This window comes from Psammomys obesus, unplaced genomic scaffold (genome assembly GCF_907164565.1).
Source record: "Psammomys obesus unplaced genomic scaffold, mPsaObe1.curated_primary_1811, whole genome shotgun sequence".
Taxonomy (NCBI): domain Eukaryota; kingdom Metazoa; phylum Chordata; class Mammalia; order Rodentia; family Muridae; genus Psammomys; species Psammomys obesus.
Window position 1 is genome coordinate 12962259 of NW_026596039.1, and position 11688 is coordinate 12973946.

Consider the following 11688-nt stretch of genomic DNA (forward strand, 5'->3'; position numbering starts at 1 on the left):
TGATCTCAACTGTGTTGAGTATTGCACAAAGGCAGGGTCCCGAGTTCAAGTCTGGATGGAGCTTTGTAAGATGTGACAGAGCTCCCACTGTTACAGCGTGAGGTGGCACTGGAGGACATGCCAGTCCTCCTTACCTATCTGTCAACACTTGACCTCGGACATGGCTTTGCGTTAGCAACTGGGAAGCCTTACTTCCTAGCTTCCCTTTGCAGCCTCTTCTCAGCCATCTCCAAGGCTGGAAGTGAGCAATGAGATTGTCTTCAGGGTCTGATGGTACATCTATATGTAAGACTAGAGTAGGAAAATCTCCAAATACTATTGTCCTTCAGCTACAGTGGTGAAAGGTTATGGGATCTCTCTGGATACAAAATCCATTAGTGCCTCGGAACCCGCTACAGAGGGCCTCTGAAAGCCAGAAGAAAACAGGAAACCACCTTGAAACCTGCCACAGAGGGCCTCTAAAGCTTCTGCAGTATAGACTGTCAAAGCAGATGCTGAGCCTGATGGCCAACTGATGGGCAGAGTGAATGGAATTTTATGTAAGAAGTGGGAAATAGTAAGAGCTGGAGGGAACGGGAACTCCACAAGCAGAGCAACAGAACAAGATAATTTGAACACAGGGAACTTCCCAGAGACTCATACTCCAACCAAGGACTATTTGTGGAGATGACCTGGAACCCCTGCACAGGTGTAGCCCATGGCAGTTCAGTGTCCAAGTGGGTTACATAGTAATGGGAAGAGGGACTGCCTCTGACATAATCTGATTGGCCTGCTCTTTGATCACTTCCCCCTGGGGGGGAGCAGCCTTACCAGGCCACAGTAGAGGACAATGCAGCCACTTTTGATGAGAACTGATAGACTAAGATCAGAAAGAAGGAGAGGAGGACCTCCCCTATCAGTGGACTTGGGGAGTGGCATGCATGCAGAAAGGGGAGGGAGGGTGGGATTGGCAGGGGAGGAGGGAGGGGCTTATGGGGGGATACAAAATGAATAAAGTGTAATTAATAAAAAATAAATAAAAGATTTAAAAAAAAATCCATTAGTGCTTGTGCCCTCCTATAGAAAGGCATATTGTTCCTATATAATTTATCACTTTTTTTCCATAAACTTCAAATCATCACTAGGTACTTATAATACCACATACTCCAGGAGGACTTGTTATGTCATAATAACAAGAAAATGTCTGTATACATGCATGATAGCCATGATGTTACTTTTTAAACTTTTGTAATGCTTTCATCCTGGTTGGCTGAATCCACAGATACTGATCCCATGGATACGGAGTTGACATGCTCATTTCTCAGATGACCATATCCCAGAACCCTTATTTAGTGGTCACCTGGTTTAATACGTACTTCACGGGCGTCCACGGGACACTGTGTGCCATGCTCAACTAATGTTGCTGCCTAAGGGTGTTGAAGGCCTGGACAGGCGCAGATATTTGAATGTCCACCATCTGCTCTTATTTTTCTAACCGATTGGAGCTGACATCATTGCCTCTGGCAAGTGGGGACATATGGCTGCCTTGGTTAGATTATGCACTCCGTTGAAATTTGAAAGCCATGAATTACTAACCTGGTATCTTGACCCTAGTATCACTTTGTTGTATATTTTCCTGTCTTTCAGTGGTCCTGGCAGGACAGTCCTCAAGAACCAGGCTCAAACCCATTCATGGGATTAGAATATTAATAAACTAATTTTTTTTTCAGCAGTGTTGTTCTTCAGTGTACATGTTAAATCATCTAATCCTTTAATAAGGTTTGATAATATAGGAATCCAGAGGTGATGAGATTGATGGAGGCATTTGGTTCACAAGTCTAAGGTCTTAACTACCAAGATCTGTGGCCAGAGCTTGGGCTGGAATATTTGTTATTCCACAGGTCGGAGCCCAGAAAGTGAAGGCTGAAACAGTCTGGCCAGGCTTTGATTTCCGAAAATAACACGTGCTCTGAAGAAAGATAAGGTAATGATTTCTCAGATGTGATCCCTGAGTGGACCAAGAGTGCTAGTAGTCCCTTGGGACTTGTTAAAATTCCAATTGTCTGGTCCTATGTCCACTTGCTAAGTCAGGAATTCTGGGGGTGGCAACTTCGCTACACGATATATTCAGAAAACAGAATGAAATCAAAGAGACGGGAAGTTCTGGGCCTGTTTCTGCTTGCCTCTGGGTGGTTACAAATGTATTTTTCCCCCTTGTTTTTCAAGGAGATGAGTCTAAGCTACGTCTGGGGTTGCCCAAGTGGGCTCTGGAGTCTTTGGAGAAAGAGGGAGAGCAGAGATAGAGTTCTATAAAACATTTAGCTTCATGGCTCCCAAACCCCGGCCCGTCCCCCCATCCTGAGATAGTGAAAGACTGAAAAGCTCACCATCCCCCATTCTCTGTCCCTAAGAACCTGCATCACTCTGAGCTCAGTTTCTACCTTTTCAGTGTGAGGACATTCCAGCCGGTGCTCACTGAATCTTTTGAACATGGAGTATCTGGCTCAGCATCATTGGTTTCTTATATCTGTCTCTCAACAGGACCTTTAAAAAATACTCTTCTAAAATTGTGCCTAAGGTGTTATTCTGAGGGCTATATATTCTCCCCAACCCTTTCCTTGTCGAATGAATGTAAATTCCAGACAGTCAGGATTGTATCACTCTGCAGTGCCGTGTCCTCAGTGCCAAGTACAGGTAGGTGGCCGTAGGAGAGCCTTGAACACGTAACTGCTGAACGGAAAGATGCCTGAGAGGATGAGTGGATGGCTTTGCGGACGGATAAACCACCTTCTCTCTGGGGCTTACTTCTGTTTTGGGGAAGTAGTGTGATGTGGTCGTTCACAGAGGTGCAGTCAGCTCACCCTCGGTCCCGGCTCTCCCCTTCATGAACAATGTGCATTAGCCAAGTTTGTTAGCCTCATTATGTCCATTTCTAGATATGTTAGATGAGGCTATTTCTGCAGGAAAGATTATTAAGAACATTACATGAACTAGTATGTGCAGAACATGTAAAAGAGTTCCTAATATATACTAAGAGCTCCAGAACCCTTCTCTGTATTGGCTTTGGGAGCTGAAACATGGAATTCTTACAGTTGTCTGACCTCCGTTTCCAGCTTTCCTAATCCAGTCTCATAGCATGCCTGGATCTGTGGAACATGTTCTGAGGGTGTTTTATTTTAGTTTCAGAAAAAAAAAAAGTATTTATGTCAATTAACTGATGTTGCTTTCAGGGGCTTCTCTCTCATTCACAATAGAAGACACATGGCTCAAAGTAAAAGCTTCCATTATTGTTACTGATAAAATAGTAACAGTCTTAATGACACTCATTTATAGAGCCTTTTCTGTGTGGTAGATATTGTATACTTTAGTGGCCAAGGGATTACTTGAGGCAGGAGATATCATATACTGAGAGAGTGAATGGTTTTAGTATCTGGCTTTCCTTCTGGGTTTACCGGGGCCAGGTTTGGCTTACTTCATTAACTGATACCATATTGGTGTTAGCATGGCGGATAAATATGCATGCAGCATTTCTGCTCAATTGAATTAATTGCTTTGTTTTAGAAGGTTCAATTCTTTTTTTAAAATTTTTTTATTAATTATAGTTTATTCACTTTGTATCCCAGCTGTAGCCTCCTCCCCTGACCCCTCCCAATCCCACTCTCCCTCCCTCTTCTCCTCCCATGCTCCTCCTTCAGTCCACTGATAGGGGAGTTCCTCTTCCCCTTCCATCTGACCCTAGTCTATCAGGTCTCATCAGGACTGGCTGCGTTGTCTTCCTCTGTGGCCTGCTCCTGAGGGGGGAGCAGCCACCGAGTTTATGTCAGAGGTAGTCCTGCCCCCATTACTAGGGAACCCACTTGGACACTGAGCTGCCATGGGCTACATCTGTGCAGGGGTTCTAGGTTATCTCCATGTATGGTCCTTGGTTGGAGTATCAGTCTCAGAAAAGACCCTTGTGCCCAGACTTTTTGGTTCTGTTGTTCTTGTAGAGCTCCTGTCCCCACCAGGTCATTCTATCTCCCCCTTCTTTCATAAGTTTCCCTCACTCTGCCCAAAGTTTGGTTATGAGTCTCAGCATCTGCTGAGATACCCTGTAGGGTATTGTCTTTCAGATGCCCTCTGTGGTAGGATCCTGTCCTGTTGCCTGTTTTCGTCTTCTTTTGATTCTTTTGGAATTTAAAGATACCTACAATTTTGAGTTTTTTTTTCTTTTTTAAATCTCATTCTCACACTTTTCTTCTTCCTCTCCTTACCTTTCTATTTCTGACCTTTTCATATTATCTCATTCATTCATCCATCCATTCACAGATTCGAGCTGCTGTCTTCTTAGTCTAAAACCAGCTGCACCTGAGCCTGAAAGCTCCTCGGGAGTTTGGCTCATATGCAAATCTACTTGTCCTCACATGTTGGAACCTTTGCCTTTTGGTAGTAAACTGTCCCTTTGTTCACAAGGAAATGGACTTTGCTTTTATTGCAACTCCCATTTTCATAGCATTTGGGCACAAATTACAAAATATACCTGGTAAAAATCTGAATCACTATAGGGCTTGGCAATCCAGGAAGAAGAGGAGTTTCCTTTGCCTATCTTCAGATGGACAGGTGATTGACAAGCATTACTGCAATCACTGGACAAGCTACTTTTACTTCATTCCTGAGAGCCTTTAGCTACAGGGCATTAGGTCAGCCAACAGTCTGGGGGAATTCTCTTCTTTTCATACTACCTAGAGAAGTAGTGAGGCAGAGATGTCCGAATCTTAGAGTAGGTGGGTTGCCAGATCAGTATTCCCAAGGACAACTATAGGAATGAGATTGTTTCTGGGAGCAGAGAATTCATGGGGCCAAGCTTTCTTCTATGCATGGGAAATACTAGTGATGTGTTTAGCTAGACAAAAGAATATTCCATGTGGTATTTAAGTTGGAAGTTTTTCGTTTTCACTCTTTTTAAAATATTTTTATTTTTTGAGAATTTCAGACAATTTATAATCTTCCAACTTTCCCAACTGTTTCTGGATGCCCCCACCAAAATTCATTTTCTTTTTGTCTCTTAGAAATCCAAAAACAAACAAAACAAACTACCAACCCCATAAAAAACCTCATGGAGTTTGGTTTGTTTTAGCTTACTATTCCTGAGCATGAGGCATGCTCTAAAGCATGCTTAATGTCCCCAGTGTCACTTCATTGAAAAAAAAATTTGATTTTTTTCTCTCCTACCAGCTATCAATTTCAAATAGCTTCTTGGCTAAAGGGTTGGACTTTGTGACTACTTCTCCTCTGTGTTGGGATTTGGTTTGGGCTGAACTTGTATAGGCCTTGAGCACGTTGTCATAGTTTCTGTGAGTTCATATATGCACCAATCCCCTTGTGTCTGAAAAACTCTACTTATTTGAAATTGCTCAACACTTCTGTCTCTTATAATCTTTCTGCCTCCTGCTCTTGACAGATCCCTGAGTCTTGAGGGGAGGGTTGCGAGAGAGACATCCCACTTAGGAATGAGTAGTCCATGGTCTCTCACTACTGTAAAGAACAGACCTGATAGGATGAACTAAGACACACACACAGATTATATGATGTTATGTATATAATAGTATATTATAACATATAATGGGACATACATACATACATACATACATACATACATACATACATACATACATTTTGGATTTATTCCATTGGTTTACAGACTGTAGTCCAAGAAGTCCAACAATGGCTGGCCCTTAATGGAAAGGCCAATAATCTAAGAATTATTTGGTCCACAAGACTGTATATGTCAACAATCCCAATCTCGTGCTGAAGTCCCAGGGAGGTCCTAGAGGGCTACCAATTTTCTGTCCATGTTGGAATCCTGAAGAAGTGGGTTCTAATACGACCGAAGGGATGACTCAGGATAGATGAACTTACCAGGGAGAGTGAGGGCAAGCAGAAAGAAAACACAAACTTCCTTATCCCATGTTCTTCTATATGGGCTGCTACCAGGTTATATGGGCCCAGAGTTAGGTTATATGGGTCTTCTGACCTCAAATAAACCAAGCAAGAAAGTCTCTCTCAGTGCACACAGCTGCTTGGGTTTTAGCTACTTCCAAATGTGGGTGAGTTGATAGGCAAGATTAGCCACTCACCCTCTTCACATTGTCTCTGTGTTAATTGCCACCTACTGCAGGATAAAGCTCCTCCAGGAAGCAGCGAGCGATTGCCAGATCTAAGGGTGGAACAATGTAGCATTAGCAATTGTTTTATTGCTATGTTCATTTAGTAAAATAATAGTAGTAGCTTTCCCCCTAGAGCCCATGACCTATTATCAGGGCTTTTGAGGACTTTCTAGTAAAATGTAGACTCGAAAGAAGATGGATTGAAACAAAAGCCCTTGAGAAAAAAGGAAGGTCTAATTTTGGTTGTCGATGTAAGTAATTGCCAAATGTAAAAGTGATGCCATCTGACATGTTTAAAAGCAAAGCACACAAACCAACACACAAAACCCCCAGCCCTCCCAAACCCGTCTAACAGAGGCACAATCTGGTCCACTTCATAACTTACTGGCAGATTCTCTGAGTGGAGATCATGAACATCTCTTTATGATAAATATCCTATGTATTTTTACATTTTATACTATGTGTGTAAGCATTTTGTTGACATGTATGGTGTGTGCGGTACGTGTGCCTGGGGTCTTCAGAGGCCAGAAAGGGATATTAAATCTCTTGGAACTAGGTCCTCTAGAAGAGCAGCAACTTCTCTTAACTGTTGAGCCGCCTCTTCAGCTCAGAAGAAATAAAACTATGGTTTTCACGCTGATGTGAAACATGAGGGCTTTATCTTCCTTGTCTTAGCAACCCCACTCCCCAGCATAATTTCCAGCCCAGAGTTTGTGCCCAATAAGCATTTGGAGAAATATCCTGGAAGGTGCTTCTTGAAGTTGGCAATTGGTTGTGCAGAGTTGGAAGAAGGTACTGTTGGTGACATGGCAAAACTATCAAAGACATAAATCTCCTTATTCAGCAGTAGGTGGTCAGACAATGTGCTAAAAAAGTGTCTTTCTGGATTGAAAGAACCACATAGTGGGCAGAATAGCCTGGAGCCTTTCTGTTTGGCAAAGGGTGCCCAGGAACAGGGCATCAAAGCAAAGAGACACCAGGCTGTCTTGATTGTCTCCACAGTCATTTCTGGCATATTTGGTCACAGATAACAATCAAAGCCATGTGGCCCTTGATTTTCTCATCTGCAGATTGGGACAGGGGCATTTACCAGCTGTCTGTGTCAATGGAAAATTGTGGCTAGAGGCCATCTGTCTAGTGCCAGAAGCCATTCAAGAACAGCCATAAAGAGAGTTGAGCACTCTCCAGCTTGCCCCAGAGGGCAGACTTGTACACAATAGAGCCCGTCTTCTGAACACTGGCAATAGTCCAGACCATGTGGCCGATTCAATCACCATTTGGTTAGGGGTATGTGATTTCCCTTCCGTAATGCCTGGCTGTAATGTCCAATTATTTGAGGTGTGACTATACAGGAAATCTCAACCACTAAATCCATTTTTAGATAAGGACCCGCCATGCAGCTGTCGGCCATATTTGTAGATGATGGCTGGGAACCTGAGGAGATGAGATATGGTCTGGATCTAGCTGCTGTTTTGATAAGGGCAGCAGGACCCGTTCTTCTCTTGGAGAAGTAGAAACTGGCAAAGCTTGAAGGGCTCCCTGCTATGCATGGATTTGGGGAAAAAAATGTCAAAGGAAATTCATTGAAATAGTCTCTTGATTGGAATCTGGTGATACAGTTAGTGTGGATGGGAGATTCTACTACTGTACTTATTTGTTGTTATGGTTACTTTGTTTCCATTTGAAAGAAGAAGAAACCCCTACTAGGAGATCTTTAACAACTGGCCCAGTTCTAACTCTACAAAGTATTTCACTATCCACCACAGCCTTCCTCATTGGAAAACTACACCACAGAGTGAAATAACATTCACTTTCTGGAGACGTGAGCTTAGCCCTCTTAGCATAAAAGGGAATGCAGGCAATTTCTCAGAGACAGCAATGGGGTTTAATATTTTGTTTGTGGATTTACTAATTTTGTCTTGGAGTCCATTATGCTAGCTGGGACTTAGGTAATTTCATATATTTGAAAATGTGATATCGTAATACTTCTCTCAAATAAGCAGTGGTTCTTAACTATAGAGTCTCACAAATTGTACTGACTATCTCCCAAGAAAAACATACATATAATATTTTACGTGAGAGATATATGGACACTCTTTAAAATTACCCTGGCCTACCTACCTCTGTACCCACCTTCAAAAAACCTTTCTCCATAAATATGATTCTTGACAAATTTCCAGCCCCATACAATTTTCACAGTCTAGGGATTATTAAACCTGTAGGCTATCAGTTTTTGTAATCTCTAGCTCGCTAATATTTACATTGGTAGCAAATCTTATATTAAAAAGTCATTTGGATTTTTGTCTATCCAGCACTAATTTCCTACTTAGATGGTATTAATAATTTCCATTCTGCTAATTGTTATATTTCTAAGGTGTGACTATATGGTATAGTTTATATATTTTGGTTCAATATTTGTTTCTGAAAATTGTAGATAAAATGTTTGGAAATAAATATTAAACAATAGAACAAAATTTTATTGAAAAGAATATGTATTTTCCCATTATGTATAATTATTCTAGATTTTGTTATATCTTTTATTAAATTAAAAATGTTTCCCTCTAGTTTATTTTTCTAAGGATTATTTTTAAAATTATAAAGATATTAGACTTTATAAAATTTACTTTATATATTAAAATAATGTATGATATTTCTCTTATGATTTATCAGTATGGTGATTTACATTGATAAGCCTTCTAAGAGGAAACTGTTCTTGAATTTCTGAGGTAAAGTCTACATATTGTGATATATGACCCTCATTCAATCATGGTTTATTATTAGTTAATACACTATAGTATCATACAAAATACCATGTAGGATTTTTGAATCTATGTTTAGAAGTTAGATGTTGTATAGTTTTCTGAAACTGAAATCATTTAGTTTCAGAATCTGGTTTATATTAGTTTTTGATTGAAAACTTCCTGTCAGCCATTTTTGGTTGTAACTATGGCATTATATTGTTAGATCTTCTAAAATATTGAAGTTAATTTAGAAATTTCTTTTAATTAGTAAACTTAATATTTTCATATTCATTATAGTTTTTGTATTATTAGAACTTACCATCTTCTGTTTCCTGTTTTCTATGTTTTAAAAATATCCTTTTCCTATTTTCTATAGAGATGTCCAAAATTATATAGCTTAAAGAGAAATCATTCTATTTCTGTATTTCTGTGGGGACCCCCTTACTTTAAGGTTGTGCTGAGGTCTCTGTTAAAGTTGTCTGTCCTCTTCCAGTTGAGCATTCCTCATATATAAAAATCTCCAATCCAAAATGTCCACAGATCGCAAACTTTTTGAATGTTGATGCCATCACAACTGAAAAGTGTCATACCTGAAATCATGTGACAGATTAGTACACTACAAATATTACCTCAGGGCATGTGTAAGACGTAGCTGTGCATGGATGAATTTGGATCTCATACCAAGGTAGATTGTCATATATGCCAGTGTCCTAAAATCTGAGAAGCATCTGAAATTTGAAATGCTTCTGGCCCCACACATCTCAGATAAAGCAGGCTGGGCCTTGTGTACCTTTTGTACAGTAGTAGCGACAGCACAATTAAGTGGCCTTTTGAGTTCCTCTAGGACCACAGAAAACAGAATTAGATACAAAATATAATTAATGCAATTTTTTCTTTGAAATTGTGCAAGCCTGCTGCTGTTTTGTTCTGGAGGAATTTCCTTTCCCGGTTTTAAGAACGTTTCCGTAATAAACTCGATGCAGGGAGTGGTGGCCTTTTGTTCTAGCATTTCTTGCAGCATCCTCCCAAGTAGTGCTTTTCATTTAACTACTTCCTCCAGGAGCAATTTTAACGTGGGCTTTTGTAGGCCCCAAGATATTTTTTGTTGTGCTACAGTGTTTGAATGACAGCTCGGCTTGCTTTAAAGAGACAGGTTCAGTGTTCAGTGTTCACTTTAATATTTTACAAACGTTTCCTCTTTGTCTGAGTCTGTCCTTTCACTGTGAGGAAGTACACAGCCGAAGCAAGCGGTTATTCATATTGCATTGCAGAGCTCATTATGCAGGGCCTGTACAGAGACAAATAAGAAAAAATTCCTAATGTCATGGCTTGGAATACGACAACCAAGATACGAGCAACAACTTAGGAAACGCCAGCCTGCTCCCTCCTTAGGAGTCCGAGGCTCCTAGAGAACCAGTTCGTTTTACAAACACGGAAACCCAGACAAGAACAGTTACGTGGCGTTTTAAAGGGATCCAGAGCATTGAGCGAACTCCCATCTCCTGGAGCCAAGCCAGGCCTGATGGGTGGGAAGTTCTCAGCAAGGCCCAAGGCCCCGTGACACCAGGTTGTGGTACACAGTCCCTACAGCAGGCCTTTTCATCACGCTCAGCTCAGAGGGGATCAAGTGCGGGGCTGGTAATCTGCGCGGGGGCGAGTCTTCTCTGGTGACCCTGGACCCGACCACCCGTTAGAGATGTAGCTTATAATTTCGCTAGGTGAAGTGTTAATGGGAGTTAGCCTGCTCTTGGTTTCATGTGAGGCAAAGAGAGAAGCCCTTCTCGCGGTGGGGCCAACAGAGTCAGGCAGCACTTTGCCGTCACGTAAACAACACAGAAAGGGGGAACTGATCATTTCTAGGCCAGGAGGTCCGGTGAGTCACAGAATTCTTTCCCTTGCCATGGGGACGTTTCAGTGGGATCATGATGAAAGAACGGGCGCTCTTCAGATGGGGAAGAGAGAGCGAGCCGGGAGGTGAGGCCAGCAAATGAGCATGTGTCTGGGGAGAGGCAGGCTCCCCGTGAAAGGCTTTAGTGTCTCGGCTCTGTGGCTAAAGGGAGAAGGAAGGCTCTTTCTCCGGGCACTGGAGCTTGAACCCCAGGCTTATACATGCAAATGCTCTGTCCTTTAGGCGAAGGCTTTAAAGGTGGAGACTGTCAGGATCAGACCCAGAATGTACTAGATCATTCTGGGGCACCATGGAAGGCAAAACAGCAAGGTTCCTGGGCTACCCCAGGCGTCATAACCGTGTGCTCTCGACCCCAGAGTAATTGCGTCACTGGATGGAGCATGTGTGAGCATGTGGGTTTCAGATACACACTGGCAGAATGTAGCCTTTCTGTATGCACTGCAGATGGTGATTCCGTTACTCTTTCCTTGAGAAGCTTTCTATTAGTCAGGCTGGGGTCCCGGGAGAGAAGCCTGGTGCTCCTAAACCCACAAGCCACCTTTGAGAAATCGGCTCTAGCTTCGTGTAAGAGCCTGAGTGTCTCCTTTTCTTCTTTGAGCGAATTGGCCCCCTTCTCTGTGGACGTATCAACTATCTGAACCAATGACCTCCCGCCCCCCATATTTAAACAATATTATGCCTTGCCACTTTGCTGTGGACTGGGGCAAAGGGAGGAGCCGTTAAATTTCGAAGTGGAATAAACAGAAAAAGCAACACTAAAAGAATGAGGAGGCTGTTTAGTGAGGCTTGAAGGGAGGGCAGGTGTTTCCTCCCATGTTGAGAATAGTGACCCCTGGGAATCACATTTCCCGTTGAGCGGGCCCGTGGTGAGGCGAGTCCTGTAAATGACCTGATAGTGCGGAGCAGTACGTGA